Raw genomic sequence first — 23,397 nt, forward strand, 5'->3', positions numbered from 1 at the left:
CCCGCGCACAAACCTGTACTGTATAGTCAAGTCTATTTTTTTAAATTTATTTTATTGAATGTCATGACGTGTTTATATTTTTTTTAAGTATAGTGGACTTGCTCTTGACCATCTAGTCCTGGAGTAAATATAGAGTCTATGATGGAACGAGTTAGCATAAAAGATGCGGATCAGTCGTAATTTAAAGATGCTTGAAGGGAATTCCATTTCTGGATTGTACGTGTGATAAAAGCCCGCTTTACCACAAGACGGTAACAGGCGTGAGCTGAGTGAGCTGAGAACCATTACCATGATAATCTCATATTTTTTGTGAAACACTCAACTAGTTTGTTATTATTATTGATACAAAAATGGAATAGATAAAAAAAAATTCCTTCCATCTGACTGGCCTTAAACCAGCGTCGTTTGCCAAACCTCGGTCACTCCTCTTACCAATGGAACTAGAAATCAAGTCAGCAAATCTTACGTCTTTCTCTATGCGTTTGTTACAACTGCCTCCGTAACCGAACGGTTATAATGCTGTTCTGCCACTCAGAGACCCAGGTTCCGGAAGAAATATTTGTATTGTCTAATTTTATTTTCCTCGTGAGTTTGGATACCATTTGTGGTAGTTTATGACATTGCCGCCAAAGAACACTACCCTAACCTGAACCTGTTCTGTTTTTATTCTAATTTTTGTTTTTTTTAACAAAATAAAATTTGTCATATATTTTTTCAATTTTGTTTTTTGTTTCTTTATTTTTTTCACAAAATTCGGGATTATAGGAAAGGGTTTTTCAACAAGAACTTTGTTTTGTAAATCAAAATAAAATAATAAATGTAGTATGTAATAGTAAAAAAAGTATAATTTGGCAATTATGAATGAAAAAGATATCTGATAAATGTCCACCACGACCACAGTTACAGATGTAGATTCTATCATCGAAGTTTTTATTCACTTTTAGACAAAATGTCTATTAAAAAAGGGGTCTATTTCGTTAATCACTTCACGAATTTTTTGAGTTTTAAGGCTGCAATCGATACGACTAGCTCCGTATAGGCCCTTTCTTTAAAATAACCCCATAAAAAATAAACAAAAAAGCAACAGAAACTATTCAAAAAGTAAAGATAGCGCAGTGTTAATTGGTGCTATCGAATTGTGTATGTCCATGACACCCGAGACACAGGATTTCCCTAGTCTCGCACTACGTGACAGAGAGAGCACTATGAAAGTGCGTTATTTATTTATTTATACACGAGGGTCTTAATAATGGCTTTTTTGCTGTCAACGTCAAAGAAACTTATGAAACTTTCGTCACTACTTTTTTATATTCATGAATACTCTCCCACTTTCAAAGCAACAATTTCTACAAGTTGTTGACAAGAAACGTCTAAATTTCGACAGTCTTTATCCCCTGAAAGAATGAAAGAAAAATAGCAATTCAACTTATTACAAACAAACAGAAATGTTAGTAGGAAATTTCGTATAAATCTTCGCCTTATTTACAAGGGCCTATAACCGAGTTGCTGTCACATCACACCTGAGCGGCCGCTGCCATGTCGTAGCGCGGTGTCAACCAAGTTCAGTATTTTTGGGACTTTGAGTGTTCGGAACTTGTTTGTTGAATTGAAAAACAACACAAGCTTTTTTTGTTGTAGGGCAATATCAGTGATTGTAGGTTATATATTGTAGGTTTGGCCTACCACCTACTAAGCAGAAAGGCTCCAGGGTTACGTGTGAAGGAAAACATGGCCAGTAAATATGTATGTACATGTCTGCAAAGCAATTTAATGATGTATAGGAAGTCCACAATCCGTATTGGACCCAAGTGCGAACTACAGCCCAAACTCTGACATTGCGTGAGGAAGACTGTACATAGCAGTGGGACTTTATATATATATTATTATGTTCGAAACTAAATTTGTATCTAAAAATTCTTTCTGCATAAAAATTGTGTCAATCTTTTGTTTATCTATAGCATCGAGTCAACCAGAAATAGAGACGAAATGTCATTTAATTTGTTAGAAAAATATTCTGCCAAATCATTACGACAACGACTGCGCTCCGATTGGCCAGTCCGAATTCGAAACAATTGACGGGTGTCGTCATTTATTTCACTTCAAAACGAACAGTTTAACTAGAGCTTTTGCTGTAATGGACGAAAATTAAAAATTATATATTTAATATTTAATGGAATGTAATTTCGTTTGTTTCGTAAATTTTCCCGATGTTGACTGACCCGTCAGTCAACCCGTGACCATGGAGCGTGCAACCGTTCCGAAATATCGGGAAAATAAAAAGAAGTCATACCGTGGTAAGAAACCTGATATTAGTGATAATCATTTAGTGAATAACCACCAAAGTCTTAAAAATTCCTGCATAAAAATTGCAAATCATTCATCGCTTGTTTCAAATGCTAATAAGGATGAAATTCGCAAAACATTTCAACGTTTATCCTATATGCATTCTATGCAAAACTTTTCACTTTTCCAACACTAAAAGCGAGTGTTAATTTTCATCGTATGCTCTCCATGGTCGAGTAGTTTACAATCCATTTTTTAATAAGTCGCCATCTTTGAGTTCTCAGGTCGATCTCCGTCCGGGTCAGTGTAGAAAACTAACTTTTCTATTTTGTCTCAGGTCTGGGTGTTTGTGGTACTGTCGTTATTACCGATTTCCCTAACACAAGGGTTAGCTATTTACTTTGGGATCAGAGCAACATACGTGATGTTGTCTAATATTTATTTATTTATTTACTATCATAGTATTTCTAAAATTTGAAATGTATTTATATATATATATATATATATATTTTAATTAAATGGAATGTACGTCTGGATATCTGATGGTAAAAGGGAGCGGGCGGGATGAACTGATGGAGCTCATATTCACGAAAATATGTTCTGTGAAAAACCGACAGACGGGCAACTTCGCGCCGGTGGGCTATACATACTGTGAAGTTTAGATTCGAGCTTATTAAATAGTCATTAAGGTAAGCTACATGCCTGTCCATATCAGTGGTAGAGCATAAATCTTCAAAAGCGGAACCCAGTAATGCTTACATACTGCTTTGCGATAGAAATAGATAACGTGGCAGTACTTCCCCGGATGAACTCTTTCACAAGGAGTGACACTCTGTTACTAAGGGTCACAACCTTTCGGACAAAAATGAATTTTCCAACATTAAAAGAGACTGTATAGATTTTAAGGCTTTCGTGGTTATTCATTAAATGATTATCACTAATTTCAGGCTCTTACCACGGTATGACTTCTTTTTATTTTCTCGATATTGCATAACGGTTGCACGCTCTATGGTCACAGGTTGACTGGACGGCGGCAGATGATAGCTTTAAGAGGAGACATGTCGCAAGAGGGTAGACAGATATATCTGCTCTCAAACATGTCAACAGCGGCAGATGAAAAAAAAGAAAAAGAAGTCATATCGTGGCAAAAAGCTTGAAATTAGTGATAACCATTTATTAAAAGAGACTCTTGTTCATCAGTGGGACGTATAATAATACATTGATGATAATGATGACAAGCAAAAAAAACTATTCAAATCATATTCACGATACACGTGTCGTTGTTTATCCGTATCAACCTTGAAATTAACAAAATAATTACAGTATAACAACAACACTATTGAATTATAGATACCCAAACCAATTATTCCTTCGTCGAACCTAAAACAAGCGATTAACTAATTAAATAACACGGAGCTTGTGTCATGATTGAGTGTCTTACATTGATTGGTACATTAATATGGATAGTATAAGGGACACCTAAGTTATACGAAATTATAACGTACGTTAGAAATAGTATTTCTTCATTTACTTGTAAATGTTTCTATCATCCCACTCCGTTGTACCGGTCATTTGAGAACAGTCCCCCGACACATGGAACTTGCAGAGAAAAACTCGCGTGTCATTGGACCTACTTACTATGAGCGTTTACTCGTTACTCGCAGACTTGAACCATCTGACGAAACATTTAGGCGAATCATTCTGTAAATGAATTTATGGACCTAAAAATGTAATGATATTGAATATTTTCTATTTTATTCTAATTTTTATCGCATTGACATACTTTTGTATATTTGTTATCAAATTTTGACGATCCTTGATAGAGAATGATATTTGATATGTAATTTAACGACAACAATATTATTTAATTAATTGTTAATTTTCCAATTACTGTAATTTTCATTATAATTTTAATTTTTGTTTGACGACCTCAATATAATTTCTTATACTTTGACAAGTAATGCAATTTATACTGAGAATCGTACTAGAGCTCCTTGTAAAAGAGTTCGTCCAGGGAAGTACTGTCTGTGTACTGATTTTTACCATCAAACAATAATGTGAGCATTACAGCATTACGGTATAGAAGGGCAAAGTTGCTACTGAATTCATAGGTAACATAGGACATGTCAAATTTATCTCTCAGGGTGATGGGAGCAGTGGAAATGTCCCTAGGATATTTGCGATTAAAGCTCTGAATAACACTGCAACTGTTATTTATTTATTTATTTATTTACTCATTAAAACAGTTAGTGGTATGCACCATGACGTTACAGCAATTCAAAAACAAGTTTAAAAAATAAAAAATATATAAAAATAAAACACAACGTTATAACATCACGACGTAACAAAACATTTTAACACAAAGCAATTTAGTAACCTCGCCTTGCCACTAGATGGCGTTGGGATCAAAATAAATGCCCTATCAAAGTGTTCACAGCGAGTAATATTGAATGAAGAATTTTAATCCAAAACAAAAGAAATCAGAGCTAGGATGGCAAGCCTCTGCTTCCACTTGTGGAACAGCTGGTTGAATTGAAAAACTGTGAGTGTGATTGTGATTGTAATTGCAATGGTAGTAAAAACTTCATGATATTTAATAAACTGCTTCCGTGGCCGAGCGATTACCATGCTGCTCTTCCACGCTCATTTATCGGGTTCGATTCCTGGACCATGAGAAATATTGTGTGCCCTACATTTCTTTCTCGCTTGAGTTTGAGTGTGTTTTGTACTTATCTATGTGTGTGTTCATGGCGCCGACGATACAGGGTTTCCCTAGTACGGGGCTATAAGTGTGTGCGTTGTTATTATTATTATTATTATTACTGATAATAAAATAAATATAACAGTACATTTAGTTACAAAGGAACTATTTAGTTCTGCAAATTTCGAAAAGTTCGATGTCCCAAACAAATATAACCGATGTTGCAAATTTATCATGCCTTCCTAGACTCGGGCGTGAAAAAGTGTCGTTTATATCTAACTTGACAATGTAGTTAATCGATGCAATCAATCCAACGAACACCCCCGAACAAAGCTTCGAAATCAATGTACGTTTAATTGAGTGCAATGAGCCAATCGATACGCCTCAATCTGGGTATAACCGGTTTCGACCGGTATTGAGGCGCAGCCCCCCGTCGCCGGGTACGACTCGGTATCCACTTAATTTCCTTGCATCCTGACCGGATAACGACTTATCCGGTATTAATTTGTAATATGTCGAAGTCGATCAATCGTTGATACCGCTAGATAACATAGACTATGTTTAAACAGCAAGTTATTTTTGTGAAGGCTTGCTGGAATTTTATGTTTTTTTTATGATATCAAGTGAATGGACGAAGAAATCAAACGCCTGGTGGTAGACGACATGCCTATCCGTAGCAGTTGCAGTGCAACTTAGAACTTTAAATCGCAAAGATCGATGGGTACTGAAACTGGACTTATCACCCTGAAACTGGACTTATCACCCTGAAACTTAAGTTAATAAATCCCATGTAATTTCACCAGCACCCTAACCCGTCAAAACCAGAACGCAGTAATTGCTCACTGTACAGCTTGGCGGCAGAAATAGGCAAGGAGCTCTACTGCTACGAAAAGTTAAAAATTAATTTAGAAATTATATTCATTTAGAAAAAAAAGCATAATGGAAGAACGATTTTCGAATTCATTTTCAATTGAGAGGTGGACGGTTCGAAACCCTATGGCGGTATGTGCCTAAGACTTGAATTTCTATGTAAGTTGCTTTCATTGAGGAAAAATATCATTAGTGATCATTCATGAGAGAATAATGATCTTGTTTAAAAATGGAGCTCTCACTTTGAACGCATGGGCTATTGTGGCGAACTATTGCCTACATCCTATTCTTAGAGGAAACCTATGCCCAGCGGTGAGACGTATGATCAATGAAGACAATGGTGATGACTAATCATTAATCTATAGCATATTACTTAGAGGAATAAATGTCATGACATTGAACAATATCAACAAAAAAATCTAAGGAAAGAAGTTGTTCAATGTGAACTGTTTTTGTCTTTGTTCTTTTGTTTTTTACTATTGTTGGACCCTTTTGTGAGTTTATGTAAAACTACGAAAAAAGAACTGTGTGTTTAAATGGTACATAAAAAAATAATTTTAATTACAAAAGAAAATAGTTTTTTTTGTGTACAGGTCTTGCATTAACCATTAACTAGCATTGCTCCTTCTATTTCTTATCTCGCTCGCTTAATCCGGGTGTTAAAGACCGAATTCTCTTAAAAACCTCGCATCCCTAACATCAAAAAACTTCTTTTACACACCCAATTCTTTACCAGTCCTTATACAAAAGTAATGTGTGCCACGAATAGTCAATATCTCGGCGTCACCCTCTCTTATTTACTGGTTTTTATGTGAGCCATAAAATTTTCTGACAGGATATAAGCGTGTTCTTCATGGTACGCCTTCCGACCATTGGCCCTTTATTTGAATATTTATTAAATCTGGGGACCGGCCCTCGCCCCTTACTCATTCGGCTTTTGGTATAATTATGTGATTTTGTTTTTTTTGAAGCTGTTAGAAGTGCTTTTATTGACTTGACGTTTAAGATCCATTATCCACCAAAGCGGGGAGATATAGAACTGTATTTCAGCGACTAAATAGATAAAGCATTTATACAGCACGTTACGTCACAGAATTACGTAAAACAAGAAAACGAAGGTTACAACAAATAAAGCATTGAAAAGATTTCGGCTCGGCACAATGCTGCCAAATTTATGAGTTTGATACTGTGCCGACACGAAAATGGTTGCAAAAGCAAGATGCGCGTGGCAACGAGCAATCGGTGGCACATCAAGTGCAAAGGTCCCTCTACAAATCCGCTACTATTACAGATGGAAGTCAAAGTTCAAGTCAAGTAATCTTTATTTCATAGGTAAGCAAATTACTGACATTGATGTTGTTGACTACCACATTTATCTAGGACAGAAAGTTACTTTGAGTCTACTAAACCAAACGGCGGAGGTATATAGGCGCATAGCACAAGCTTGGTCAGCTTTTGGGGCCAACCAGCAAATATTGCGATGCAAATGCAGTGGTTAAAGACTAAGGTCATCAACCAGTGTGTCCTGCTAGTATTCACCTATGGCATGGAAACAACGACTCTGACGAAGAACTCCGCATAGAACTTACGAATCACACAGAAGGCAATGGAAAGAGCAATGTTAGGAATAACACTGCTCGATCGATGAGCGTATTCGACGAATAACTAAAGTCGGGGACGTTGTACGCAAAATTGAGACGATGAAATGGAAATGGGCAGGACACATAGCAGCATAGTAGCAAGGATGGATCCAGATCGGTGGACATGGAGGATCATGGGCTAACATGAGCGGCAGATCTCGTCCGCCACTTCGTTACGTGGATGAGACTAAAAGGTTCGCGGGCCGCAACTGGATGCATGTGACACGTGAGCGACGCAAATGGAGAGATATGGACAAGGCCTATATCCGAAGATGGATGGAGTAGAAGCTGCTTAACGGTGCACAATTTGTTTGTTCCGTAACTTGAATTTGATTGAATAAAAACTAAAATAAATAAATTGATGATAATTATGAAGAAAATTACGCTTGAAATCGTCATAGTGATTAAACTCTACTGCGCAGTCGTAAGACAGATTCCCCTGAAGAATGAGCAAGAACCTCTTAGGGTTGCTTTTTGAGAATACACTTTTGAATACATGTATTCAAAAGTGTATTCTCACTATACACAATATTTAATTTAAGCATCTACTGCAACTCTGGGGATTGCTCCGTTCAAATAAATCTAAACGCTATAGAATATATTTTGAATCATATTTGTGTGGAATCTAGACTCACGTTGTTTTTCCATGCATCTTTATCTAACACGTAGTCTACAATTTTGTAATATGACTTTTCAATTAAAATACTTTTAATGTAAGTTTTAAACTTAGGCAATGAAAATCTTAATATAAGCTCCGGAATCTTATTGTAAAAACGTATACAGTTCCCCATAAAAGAATCGTTTACCTTAGTTAAACGATAGCGTGATACCATGAGTTTGGACTTAGTTCTATGGTTAATATTATGGATATCTTCTTTCTTAACGAAGTTATGTATATTTTTACGGGCATACAACATATTCGAAGAAGCTCTACTGTTACTGATTGTTGTATTGGTTGCTAAAAACTGGTTCTCCCACACTGCTTTAGTAGAAATGAAATTGGCATTACATCCACAAATAGAGTAAATAAACATATTCGAGTAATTTAACAAATCAATGAATGTTGTGCAGAGAATGATGCCTGAATCTAGTAAACCCTGAACATCAGACTAAAAAGTTTTCGCACCATAGCAGACACGTTCTAAATAGCTAAACTTTTGAATAATATCGCAAATTAAACTGTGATATACACACGTACATTGTGACAATTGTGATATAACTCTACACTCTTTAAATCGTAAAGATCTGAGGTGCACTGCCTCTGTACCCATCACTCTGAGACATAAGTTGAAAAGACCCATGTGCCTGTAACTTCACCAGCACCCTTACCCTTCAAAACCGGAACGCAGTAATGCTCCCATTACCCTTGGCGGCAGAAATAGGTAAGGTGGCAGTACTTCCCTGGACGAACTCTTTCACAAGGAGCTCTATACTACGACTAAATGTGTTCATTGCAGTTATCGGAATTATCAAAACATTTAAGATTAATACAAGGATACATGTGAGGATCCGTAATAGCTACCTACCCCATTAGAGACAAACTGACGAGACCGTCGTAAAAAATACTTAATGTTTAAGTCAAGTTTTAGTGGAATATTTTCGTAGCACTTCAAATACGTCGTAGCATCCGTAGCGATGCTACGACTCAGCTACGATACATTAAATGGATAGAATAACACCTTTACGACCACAATAACTCTATTGAGGAGGCAATCAAAAATATTGTTGACCTTCTGGAGAGGTGTAGGAAAATATCTTTATGGCTGAACATTATTGATAGTTGGTTCCCTCGTTTATTACATTTTAAAATAGCACTTTCGTTACTATGAGAGTTTTGTTCATTGCTTTCGTTGTTCTGTTGCTTTGTTGCATTTGCGTTGTTCTCATTATGGTATTAAAATACTATATATAATGTTTATAACAACAAATTACTTAAAAATGAGTTGCGGAATGATAAATAATTAGTCATTTACTTAAAACCCCACAGCTGGGCACAGATCACGTCTAAGAAAAGACCGTAGTCCCTCACGGGAGTTGGGAACTGAATACGTTTAAGGTTATGACCCTTCTTTACAATATTTTACATAATTCGAATATTAATACCAAGTACACACAACAACATTTGAACATGTTGATGATTTTTCTTTCATTAAAGATCCCAATGCTCTATTGAGTATGTTACGTAGAGATATTATGGCGTGCCACAAATTTAGAAAAGTTTTAAGATAAGATTTTTCATAAAATAGTTGCCCCATTAACGTCACGTCCTATACTTGAGGGTACACTTACTCATCATTACAATTTGGTTGATTATCGGACATATTTTCAAGGAATACCGTATCCCGGGAGGGCTTAGATACCCACGTAGAGGCACGAAGATGTATACTGTGTTTAAACTTCAAATTCACTCAAAGTCGTATAATGTGTAAAATATAATATTATAGCACATAATACTAAATAAAGTCTTGTTGCAATACGTGTTGCCAATATAATGGGATACAAATTATGATAATAATGCTTCAATGGATGTGCGGAATAACGATTCTTGATAAAATAAAGTTCATGGTAGGACAGTGCGATATCGCTAATATGTAACAAGCCGTGGTAAATCTGAACAACCCTTGTACCAAAAGGACCAACCGGGAAAAAAAATTGAGGAGGACAGTTCATATCGCCAAAGATCTAAGAGCTGTTATATTTCTAAAATCAAACACAAGTAAAGCAAAATCCATGTGGAATAATACTGGGTAGAGAGACTGAAAGAAATTAAATAATTAAATTGTGTTTCTAAATGTCAAATCTTAATTTTAATTCCTAATCACAAGCATGTCATTATTTTATTCAAATTAATTTATGTTGTTTTAATTAGATTTTATTCTAAACTCACGTCATTTTAATAAGGCTTTGTATTAAGCTTTCTGATTATTAAATTGAATTAACGATGTTTATTTATTATTATTATTGTTGTTTTTTCATTATAAAACAACACATTATTTTACCTTATGAACTATCTCTTTTACAATCCAGACATACAAACAACCAAGAAAATACTAGTATATAAATCCAGCAAATTTGAGGGCAAAAAGAAAGTTACTAATTATCTTCAAAAGCTGAATTATGAGGATATCGAAGCTACCAACCAATTTCTAAATTTTACTTACCTAACAAAATCAACACAAAGCACACGCGCGAGTGCATACACAGACACACACGCGCAGAATTTGTCATGGTTTAACGAAATCGTGGTACCATGAGTTTGGACTTGGCTCTAAGGTTAATATAATATAATATTTAATGTAACAGAATTTAGAAGTAACTAGTAAGTGTTCAGCTGTGTAAAGATTGTATTTAAATTTACTGAATGTCAAGATGTTTAAGGATGATTTAGTAGCAGTGGAGCTCGTTGTGAAAGAGTTCGTCCAGAGTAGCAATGCCAGCATTACTGTGTTCCGGTTTTGAAGGTATGGGTGCTGGTGAAATTACGGGCACATGAGACTTGTCAACTTATGTCTCAGGATGACGGGCGCAGTAGTAGTGCCCCTCAGATCTTTGCAATTTTAAGCTCTGAGTGGCACTGTAACTGTCATGGACAGGCTACACGTCTGGCGCACGACTTGGTCGTTTCGTCACTAGATGTTATAAAACCATGACATACAAAGAAAGAAAAAGATAATACAAAGATTCCCCGAGAAAAAAATTCCGTCGATTCGGCTGGATTCGCTCCAAAGTCTAGCAAACCGTGGCAGACGCTATGCCAACTAAGCCACGGAACGAACCAGCGGACCTCACAACTTGTCACGTACTTGTCTTTTACATTCTGTAACTCTTAACCATTATCCACTTGATGTGTTGTATTACACGCGGGTTGGGTGCCTGGAGACCTGTCATATAGGCTAGACCTAGTTCAGGCTCTAGTCTCCCACAAATTAACTAACTAATATAAGTACCTTATAGTTAATATGCGTCCTTTAGCTTGGTGAGGAGAAATAAATATTTTTGTATTTATATTTTTTTATACATAACAAAAGACTCCACTTTAAAAACTAATGAAAAAAAGTACTGTATTGATACAACTACATCATGTATTGATCTTGCCACACTACAACATGCCTCTTTAACTTTAACTTAAAGCTGCCAATGCAACGATATTACGTTAAGAATAAGACTCCGTAGCTAATTGTACACTTTTAGTACCATGCTACAAATACTTTCATATCGAGTTCTTAGGTTTTCGCGATTATTAAACCTAGGAAATGAAACTATTTTTCCGGATTTAAATCGCGTATATTTTTGTTTTTTCAAACACTAGTCCGTGACCACAACTAAGGTAAGAGACTCTTTTATAAGGAACTGTACACGTTTTTACAATAAGATTCCGGAGCATATATTAAGATTACCATTTCCTAAGTTTAAAACTTACATTAAAAGTGTTCTAATTGAAAAGTCACATTACAAAATTACAGATTACGTGTTAGATAAAGATTTATGGAAAAACAATAGGAGTCTAGATTCCACACAAATATGATTCTAAATGTATCCTATAGCATTTAAGTTTATTTAAAAGAGCAATCCCCAGAGTCTGCTCGTTCTTCTAAGGGAAGTCGGCACAGTGAACGAGCAGTAGCTAAAATGACGTTTTCAAGTGTAAAATCTTTACATGTTGAATAAACGATTATTTGACTTTGATTTGACTGTGACAAGTCCCCTGTTGTGACTGACATTTCATTAGCACCCTTACTCATCAAAACCGGAATACAGTTTATACGGTAAGGTGGTATTACTTGCCTCTTTGAAAAGGAGGTCTGCTATTACTAAAGGTTATCTGGAACTATCATATTTGAAATAAATATTGTAAATAGTAAGCTTATAATCTCAGTACAGAGTACTAAAAAAACCGACCTCAAAAGTACGTGGAATTACGTCTATTTGCCAAGTTTTATTGAAATATCCCCTAGCCCGCCACTATACAGGACTTGATATAGGAGATAATCGGTAAAAAAAAGTTTTCTTTTTTTTGAATATACTTTGGGTAGTGAGAACCGATTTTTATTATCTTCTTTGTCAAGTCGCGTATAGTGGCGAACTAGGGGATGAATCCGGTTTTGCGCACTTTCTGGTAACCAATTTCAATAAAACTTCGTAATTATATGTAATTCCACGTACTTTTGAGGTCGGTTTTTTTATTACGCACATTTTGTGTATTTGTGCAGAGAATAAAACTAAAATAAAAAAAGACTTCAAAAGTACGTGGAATTACATCTATTTGAAATATCCCTTAATTCGCCACTATACAGGACTTGACACAGGAGATAATAAAAATCGGTTCTCACTACTCAAAGTATATTGAGAGAGAAAAACGCCTTGAATTGGAGAATAGCGAAATCAACCATTAAAATAATTGCTCCTTATAATAAAATTTAGGCGCTATTTATAAAAATGAATCTTCATGCGTGAACATCCACCCTTAGAGGTGCGTTTTTTTTTCAAAATGAAACGGGACAAAAAAAGAATCATGAAAATCGGTTCACAAATACCGGATTTATCGCGTAACATAAATATTAAAAAAACATACAGTCGAATTGAGAACCTCCTCCTTCGTTTTGAAGTCGGATAATAAATGTTTATTTACATAGAAGGAATCTGCCTTACGAATAAGTACTACAGTGCAATCAATGTAACGATTTCAAGTGTAATTTGCGTATCTATGAAATAAAGTTTACTTGACTTTGAAACGACGTCCCGTAAAATTCACTTTCATGCTTATTTGACTTTATTATTTTTAGGTCAATGTCACAGAAAAAATGACTGTCCAATCTACAAAAAATACAAAAGTGATTCATGTATTAAAATATGAACACGAGTGTGTTGTGAAACTACCCACTTGTTTTTTTAAATGTACAAAAACATCTTTTATTTGTGTAAAAATAATTTACTGAAAAATTTTAAGAGATGAATTCTGCAATGATTTCCAATATTCAGTCTAAATCAAAAGGCAGTAGAGTGCAATCCACGTTCGGTACATTGAGCATCAATAACTGCATGATTCGCCTCGCTATTACATTCCTATATTTTCCCTTGTGGTTTTAAAAAAAATCACGATTTTTCTCGTTATTTTTATTGCGATACTTTTGTCTGAAGGCTCTGTTTGTTTTTACTAGATGATGTTTTCTATTTATACCGTAACAATCGTAGAATAAATAATTTTAATTGCGCGTATAAGTGTTTTTAATGAACAGATAGGGGGTTTTTAAGGGAACAGGTGTAATTATTTTTAAACGACTTAAAAAAGAGAAGGTTTCAAATCGACTGTTTTTTTTTTTACACAATTACTTCGATATTTGTGAACCGATTTTGATGATTCTTTACTTGTTGGAAAGCGAGTAACTTAGCAATAGTCCCATTAAAATTTGAAGAACGTGTTAACGGGGAAAGAATGTAAAATATTTTCATAAATATGTTTACGTTTGGCTGCTCTTACCATTTGATTACACCTATTTCTTGCAGATTTAAAACGCCAATTTTCTTCACATCGGTCGCGCTTGTATTTTCTAAATGCACGATCTCGTCTTGTCATTGCAATACGGACTTCTCGAGTTATCCACGGTGCAGGATTTAGGCTTTAGTTTCACAGGTCGAATTGGCGCGTGAGTGTAAAAAATTTTCAGAACTGCGGAGTGTAGTGAAAACACGCCTCATCGACTGTTGATACTGACAACGTAGGGCCCCAATCAAAAGCTCGCGCGTCCTCTTTTAACACGTCCATGTCAAGTCTCGCGAAACTACGTACTTGAATCGTAACAGGCTGAGCATTAAGTGGTTTAATTTTGTAGCTCAAGTAAACGAGGTCATGTCGTCAAAAACCTGGTGCCAAAAATTGTTCAGCCTTGCCCACGTGATCAATAGAGGAGGCAAGTATAAGATCTAGCCAGGTATCCGACGCGTCTACGTTGTGATGAGAAGGCTCAAGAAGTAGAATGGTTAAAGCTACAGACTCAGTCACTGCTTTCAAAGAGCGAGCTCTCATGTTGTCTTTCACCAGATCGGTATTAAAATGGATCTTGTGGATGCAGGCTTATTGTTTAATTTTTGTGAAGTATGTAATTGTGATATTTTTTTATTGGATTTTTACACACACGGATTTGTTATTAATGTTGTGACATTTTAATCATTACGTGATACGGCAGGATATCAGTGATTTATAGCCCTTTGTACCTTAATCATAGCTGTATTGGACAGTTTTATTTGACTATTATATTTTTTTTATTTCGTGAAACTGAAATTTCCGAAAGATCTTTAAAGGGACGTAAAATAAATTTACAAAATAATTTAACTTTTGTTTCTTTCCAATCAATCAAATACCTTTCAACAAACAACCGGTCCCCAGACAGAAGTAAAAAATGTTTGAAACCTCATTACTCGCAATTCTGTTTACATAAAACACGTAAACAAGTCAACAAAACTGCGACTCGCTGTGTTATTGCTTCTGTAAACAATGACACGATGTCGCGTTTTTTTTGTTTACGTCAACTGTTACGATTTGTAATTTGAACTTTTGATATTTTCGTCTCATAAGTTTAAAGGGTTTTTTTGTCATAAGCCGGTTTCTGTGTGTCTTTTAAAGGTTAACATAGACGTAAAACATAACCATTACGGAAAGGGGTAACCTTCAATTTGTGAGAAACGTTATTAAGACTTCATAAGATTTGCTGTCCATTTGAAAAAAAAAAGAGTGGAAACCATTGACTTACAAATAAATGGACGACGGGTCTAATACAAAAACCACGAAAAAAATGTCCCAAGTCAACCTATTCGAAATTTAAATTGTAATGTCATCGCAGTATCGCGCTGTCAGTCGAACAAATGAAGACTAAAGCGGAGTTTGGCGCTCTGTATACGATTTTAGCGCCTTACAAGTGCGGACACTTTTTAGCGCGGACCTGACGTCCATATAATTGTAAGTCAATGGTGGAAACGATATCAGGCGACATTAGTATCAAAACCGGTGTCGCCATTTACAATACTAATAATACTTAGTACTAAGATAAAAACTGTCCTGCCATTATTCCCAACTAGGGCATGGAAACAACGACTCTGACGAAGAAGTCCGCAGAGAAGTTACGAATCGTATAGGCGGCAATGGAAAGAGCAATGTTAGAAATAACATTGCTCGATCACATACCGTATGATCGTATTAGAGTAACTAAAGTCGGGGACGTTGTACGCAAAATCGTGTCAAAATTTCCGAGAGGTCGTCCGCCGTTCGTTGGGTGGATGACATTAAAATTTTCGCGTGCCGCAACTGGATGCATGTGACATAGGAGCTACGTAAATGAAGAGACATAGGAGGAGGTCTATATCCGAAGACGGGTGGAGTAGAGGCTACCTGATGATGATGATGGTGACTAAAATGACACAATTTTGATTTTATATTAATTATCAAACGACATTAGACAATAGTAAAAAAATTTTGGTAAAAAAATTGGAAGTTATTTAAATCCAGTAAGGTTTTATTATTACTAGCCATTTAAAGCTAAAAATTCTACGAAAAGCAAAAAGTTGACAATCTACAGATAGGGACGTGACCATATTTTATTGATATCCACATTATATTTCATAACTAGCGGAATTGAACTAGACATTGCTTTATACTTGCTATAAGTATTTGTTTGGTCTATATGTGTGTTTGGTCGTCATGACCAGTCGGAAAACATGCACTAACCTTTTCCTTTCGAAGCATAATGTCAAAAAATTAAGACCATAACGAAGAGTTTGAGTTAGGCTAAAACCCGAACCTCGACTACTTTGACTGGTTAAACAGAGGATAAATTGTGGTCAGCAAGAATGGTTACACACAGCCATTTATAGGCGATTGCGTCGATGCAAACTCGCGACTGCATCGATACAAACGCGCGATTAATAATAATAATAATGACGCACCCACACATATGCAATCGATGTAATCACTTATAAAACACAAGTGTAGCGATGCAATCGCGCGTTTGTATCGCTCGACGCATTATGTTTGTATTATGCTATAGGCGAAAAACATGACGCGTCGCGACGCTTCGGCTCTGCGCCAGTGTGAAATGAGCCTAAAGGTAGACGATTAGCATCGGTACTGGATCGCATTTGCATCACTGTTAAAAGTCACCATGTGTAAACGTTCTTACTGTATACGCTTTGTGAATACCGACTGATCAAGCACATGACTTCAAGTTAGAAGACTTTAAATTCTATAAAAGTAGAACTTCTTGTGAGAGAGTTCGTCCTGGGAAGTACTTTGCATAGTAAGTCACTATGCCTATTTCTACCGCCAAGCAGTAATGGCGCATTACGGCGTTCCGACTTTGAAGGGCAAGGTTCCTAGTGAAATTACAGGCAGATAGAACTAGCCAACTTTATGTCAGAGGGTGACGGGCATAGTGACCGTTCCCATCCGATCTGTGCGAAAGTTCTCCGTGGCAATGCAACAGCTTATCAGTAGGACGTATCACGACTTATTCATTATCAAGCGACGGGTGATATCATGAAAAAGTTGAGATGATTAGTTTTTATTTTAGTCTATGTCGATTTTGACAAATTGACGTTAGAAGTATATGGATGTAGATCAATCTATGAATGAAACAATAAATGATAAATAAATGCGATAAATGGGGATGAATGTAATATTCTTAAACTTTATATTTTTCTAATTATTAACATAGAGATCGAACACTAAGTAAAAATTCCTTTGACGGCTGGATTCGAACCAACGTCTTTTGCAAACCGTGGCAGATGCTATGCCAACTAAGCCACGAAACGAACCTTACGAATAGAGAAATTTGTAATGTCCGTTAGTTCGTTTGTGCTTGTTAAAGATGTTTGTTTTTGTTTTTAACGATTTTTTCTATGTGGGAAATCACATGGCGGTACGGCAAAAAGTCGTAAGTTTATAACAAAATATCGAATTTCAAAGAACAATTAAATAAAGACATAAATAATTTAAAAATTATTATTATCTTAAGTAATATTCCTAACACAGTTCTGTAAGATATTCGTATGAAATATTTAAGTGCTAGTTCGGTTATCTCATAGTCCAAATACTTGGCGACAAAACCAGTGACGCACGTTGTACTAAGAATTCGAATAGGTACGTATATGCAGACTTGTATTAGCATAGATATAGCTCCGGTAGCGTCGAGCCAACGAATATATTTTCTGGAGAGCTATTGCTGCGTTTTAGTGTTATATTTTCCGGTTGAAATGAAGACGGATAAAAATGCGTTTTCAAAGTTTGTTTATATGTTTTAAAGTTATTTTGGTCACTTTCCTTATATGTATGGCCGATATTAATAAAATCTTTGTCCTGCAGAAACGTGCGGTTAGGGTAATTTACAATTTGGCTTCAGAGTTTCTTAGAGAGAAGTTCTTACACAAGAGTCACAGCACTTTTATGAAAACGTTATTTTTGTTTAGAATAATATTATTCTACGAAAAAATTAATGGCAGACGTAACACTAAAACGAGGAATAAAAATAAATTAACTGTTCTAGACAGTCGTCTTCACAAAATCACATAGAGGCAATTAATACGCTTTTTGTTTGATATTCAAAATTTGCCATCGACGAGATTTACAACTATAGGAAACCACTGACTTTATATTAAGCGTCATACAGCTTCTGCGGTAAAAATCTGTGGTAGTGGCCCGTTTGGCTCTTGCAGGTAGTGTCGACATAGGATTTTTGAAAATGATAATGTACTTAAATGTATATTTACAAAATGCAAACTCAAGAATTTCTTGCTCTTTCTTCGCAGTAGAGTTTTTCGCAATTGGTAGTTATTTCACATCAGTTCATATAAAAATTACTCAAACTAAGAGCGTATTTTTTTTTTAATAATACATAAATGCGCATTTGACCTCCATCTCACCTGATGGACGGTGACGATGAGATCGACGATGGAGAATCGCCTTGAAAAGACTCAAGTTATAGCGTTCAGGGAACAAGTTATAACATCAAGGGAATTCCACTCCATAGACGTTCGCCATACAAATGTGGAAGCGTAACGCTTTGTGCGAATCTTTGGAATATCCACAACATAGGGGTGGAACCCAATGGATTCACCCGCCACACAATTCACACACACACACCCACACACTCACATTTACTCATACACATACACGCAAATACACAAACAATGTTTTTTCTTTTCTTTTCCGAAATTAGTTATTTAATCTTTTAAAATGAAGAATGTAAAATCACATTTCAAATGTTGATCATTTTCCTTCTGCAAATGGCCTGTACATTGCTTTTACCAAGGAGACAGGCACTACATGTTGAGATACAGGATTTCCTAGTTTGACTGTAGTGACTTCATTAAATTGAAGAGTACATTCAGCAGCCTATTATAGTACTTATGTTTCTTTAGCTTAGCTTTGTAATAATGTGCATTTTTCACTGAACAAAATATTATTATTATCAATAACGATTTCAAGTGTAATTTGTATACATATGCAATAAAAATTAATTAAGTTTGACTTTGAAAGTTTAATGTCTTTACGTGTGTCATTTAACATTTATGTACGATAACTGCTTAAGCAATGTCATTAAAAATACATTTTATTTAAAACAATACTTCGCTTCACTTAATGATCTCTTACCTCTTTACTTGACAGTCAGCATGAATAACAGTTACAAAAACTATTAATACACTTTACAGATTAAAACAGAAAATTTTCAGTACGACAGTTAGGCCTCAGCTCTATCGAGTATTAAAATAATAAAAGTTTTTCGTAACTCGATATGAAAGTATTTACTGGGATCTAAACCGAATTTTTTTGAACAAAAATCGTTTCGAACTCTTTACAGGTCACATGGTCACGGCTGACTGAGACGGAATAAGCCATCAACCAGTTACGTCTAATATTAATGGAAACCACCACCTTCGGAACTACAATTGCAAAAATTAATAATCTAATTACCATATTTTTAATTTTCCAAGGAATATAATTATCCAACTTACCTACGCCACATATGGTTTTTGAAATATTTAAACATTTTGACTAAATCAATTCTCCGAAAGGATATTAGAATAATTAATTAAATAAATTACAAACTCTCTATTTAATAAGATTTCAAAGCACCTTTGTAAACAAATCTTGTAATCTGATTTACAACCATTTTCCAATGTGTGTGTGTGTGTCTGTGTGTGTGTCTCGTAAATTCACAGATTTGACGTTTCGCTGTTGATTGTCAAATTTGATTTGGGTAATTAACTCCTAATAAAGCTTTTACACAGTTCATAACAGATAAAGTCCAAGAAACCCGTAATTGATAAGTTATAATCGTTTAGATAATACCTATGAAAATCAAAATATGTATATTTACACGTTAATAGTCTTTACTCCGTTTTAATCCATTTTAGCGGAGTTTTAAGTTTTTTTTTCTAAAAAAGTTAAATAGTTTTTTATGATATTTTCGCCACGTCATTTGATAGGAAATGGAAAAATATTCTACTAAAGTTACTATAATTAGCAGCAATATATTACGATACAATGCAGGTAAATAAATAAAATTGATAATTTATAAAGGTTTTCTATACCGTAACATGATCGGGTATAAGAAATTAAAATCGGTTAATGTGAGCTTACTAGAATAACGGTGGGTTTAATTTAGAATATTATTTACTTAAGGAAAAAATATTATTTTCTTAAGGAAAAAAAAAAATCATATTATTATATTGATATCATTTTCAGGTCAGTGTTCTCTACCTGATTTCAGTGGCAATTTTTATTATTTGAATATTCGAGAATATTATCATGAAGTATTATTTAATATTTCAGTGTGATATTCCGAAATATTATTTAATATTTAACGATAATATGCTCGAATACTTGAATAACAAAAAAAATACACCGAAATTGGGTAGAGAAAACTCACTTAAAAATGACCCAATATATTGTGGATTTTTTAAGAAGTTGTAAATATTAAAAAATATATGTAAAGTACACCAGTCGAAAAATTTTGATATGTAATTAGTTTCTGTGGATTTCACAAAACTGTTAGGCTTTCAATTATTATTTTCATCAATAATGTACTACTATTATAATAGACCATAATTTCTTAGATTTCGAAACAATATTGATTTTCTACGTCATTTTTAACAAATATGTGCTGGATATGGCAAATATGCATTTGTTATTATTGAAGGAGATTTTTAAAAATGGTTTGATTTTTGCCTGTAGCTTAAAATTTATTAAATATCTATACTTTTAAGTATTGGAGCGTCAAAAAGCTTTCAAATGTACATTATAACTTTGCGTAAACCTTAACTTGTTTTATTCCGGGATTGGTGCCACTTATAGCGGTTCAAATGCACGTACGTAGACTAAACGTATGACTCTATTAGATATATATTTATCCTCTCTCTACTAGAGACCTACTGTGAAAAAAACATAATGTTACGTATCCCGGTGATGATTTTTTTACGATATTAAAACAATAATTTTTGTATCAGTATGAGATGGAAAATGCTACAATATGGCTACGACTAAAGCTAATAGTACTTACAATGTAGCGCAAAGGGGGCACATAGCCGAGAGCGCACGAGTGCTCGCCCGCCGCTCGGCCGCGCCGCCGCGCTACCGCCGCATGGCGCCAGCCGGCCGCCGCGCGCGCACCGAGCCCTGCCCGCCGCCGCCGCCGCGCTCGCTCCCGCGTCTGCTTCCGCGCCCGCGTCCGCACCCGCTCTCAGTCCCACGCGCGTCTCACCCGCGTGCACTGCCGCCGCGACCTCACGTGCGCGACAAGTCCACAAATCGCCACGTCGAACAGTCCGACTGTCAACAATATCCACCATTAACTACTCACGCCGACAAAACACTGTTACATTACGGCCTTGCGATGTATGAAGACGACTAATTTAATTTACATATTAATGCTGCCCGAGGAGACCGTTACGATATTCGAGTCTCAGTCCACCGAGGGATGTGCGGAGCCACTGACATGACACTCGTACGTTAATAATGTATGAAAACTTTGTCAGAGCGCGTTCGCACAATGTCGCATTGCAGGAAAACGTAATGTTTCACTTTCAGACCGAGTGTAATGCGAGGCATTATAGCAGTTTTTTTTCTCGGGCGAGGGAGTGAATTTTACATGTGGCTCGATACGCAAAGGACAGTCGTGCGGCTCTATAGGACTCACGGCTGTCCAGACTTTGTTTTTCACACATTTTAGAGCAAACGGATACTCACATTAGCATGCCAGCGCCGGCCCGTCGGTTATCAACTACCGTTAACGTAAACAATCGAACACACGATCATTTTGCGAAGCGGCGTGGCGCGGTTTCACATGCCGATCAGGCGCGGCGGTCGAGACTAGGGCCGGCGACGGGCCCGGCTCGGTAGAGCATCGGCCCCGGGGGCTCGGCCCGCTAGGCTGCACCGCCACCACACGCTGTGCGGCGCTTGCTGCTAAATGAGCGGCTAGGTATGCGCGGGGCGGAAGTGTCGGAGGCGACACGCGCGTCGGTGCCACTGCAGGCCGCCACTGAGGCGGGGCGGCCCGGGCAGCCTCCCCGCGCTCCCGCCCGGCCCCCGCCCCGCGCCGCCGCCATGTGCTGCCGCGCCACCTCGCGCCACCTCGCCGCGCGCCCGGAGCCAGAGCGCGCGAGCCTCTCGCCTCGCAAAGGGTTGTCGGCAAAGGAAAATTGCTACTCTCGTCTTTTTATCGTGACGACAATTGGTCGTGCTTTAGTCTCCTTTGAACTCGCCGCTCTTGCTTTGACGAGCTTGAATTTTTCTCCTTATTTCGAGAGTGTTAGCGCTTAAATTCTATCTTAGGTGACGTCTATTTTATATAATATAATTTAATGATGAGCTATGTCTCCAAAAGTTAGGTGTAGGGTTCAAAGTTTAGGCGACATGTTATTGTATTGTATGATATTGGCGTGTTATGTAATAGCGTTTGGGTGCCATGGCCGATCTGCAGACGCAAAGCGCCTGTCAGAAAACCCCTAACGCAGCCCTTAAATTTCCAGTGAAGTGGCGAACGTCGACGGCGCGGCAGCGGCGAAGGCAAACGACGAGAGCCGAGTCTGAGCCGAATACGGCCGAGCGCGCACCACCGGCGCCGCCCAGTCGATAAGGCCGTCTCCACTTGCCGAACAAAGACACTAACCTATAATAATTACATTTAATTAAGGATAACTGGACTATTTTGCTTAATAAGCATATCGCGCTGCAATGTTAATGACCGGGCTTACACGCATGACTAGTTTGCTGATTTGAAAGATTCAGCGGTCACTGAATACTCGTATCTCTACAAATGCAAACTTGATTGTTTCTGAACACGCTTAAAACTTTAGCGGGAAATAATGCAAATGTGGTTTAAAATTCAAATGTAAGCAGTGAGAAAAATCATTCGTATTCGATGTCGTTATGCTTTGGGTATGTAATTCAGTGGTGGGTAAGTTTGAAATGGGTCTCGTTAGAAGTGAGGGGACAGTCGGCATGAAGTATGACGCGGGTACATAAAAGACTAAGTTGGTTTATAAGTTCATCGATTTATATGGAATCAGTAAATCAGATGAGACTTAACAAGCCAGCGTACTGTTTTTTTATAACATCAGGTGGTGAGACAAACAAGTCGTACACCTGATGGTAAGCTACACGTCTGTCCATAACAATTACAGTGCCATTCAGAGCTTTAAATTCGAAAAGATCTGAGGGGCACTACCATTGCGCCCGTCACCCTGAGACATAAGTTGACAAGTCCCATGTGCCTATAATTTCACCAGTACCCTTGCCCTTCAAAACCGGAACACGATAAAGCTGACATTACAGCCAACTAAGGATGCTGGTGAAATTATAGGCACGTGGGACTTGTCAACTTATGTCTCAGGGTGACGGGCGCAATGGTAGTG

At 36.7% G+C, this 23,397-nt stretch overlaps 1 protein-coding gene across 3 annotated transcripts in view; it reads right to left on the reverse strand.

The window, feature by feature from the left end:
* LOC113234682 (acetylcholine receptor subunit alpha-like 1) overlaps positions 1-21,157 on the reverse strand; it is a 516,505-nt gene extending 495,348 nt beyond the window's left edge. For 2 of the 3 annotated variants that reach the window (XM_026470117.1, XM_026470115.1), the window contains exon 1: positions 21,042-21,157. The gene's annotated coding sequence lies outside the window, so the exon portion shown is untranslated. The remainder of the gene's footprint in view (positions 1-21,041) is intronic. The other variant, XM_026470116.1, reaches the window with a different exon arrangement.
* Positions 21,158-23,397: the final 2,240 nt, after the last annotated feature.

Source organism: Hyposmocoma kahamanoa, unplaced genomic scaffold (genome assembly GCF_003589595.1).
Source record: "Hyposmocoma kahamanoa isolate Upper Pololo Valley unplaced genomic scaffold, ASM358959v1 86, whole genome shotgun sequence".
Lineage (NCBI taxonomy): Eukaryota > Metazoa > Arthropoda > Insecta > Lepidoptera > Cosmopterigidae > Hyposmocoma > Hyposmocoma kahamanoa.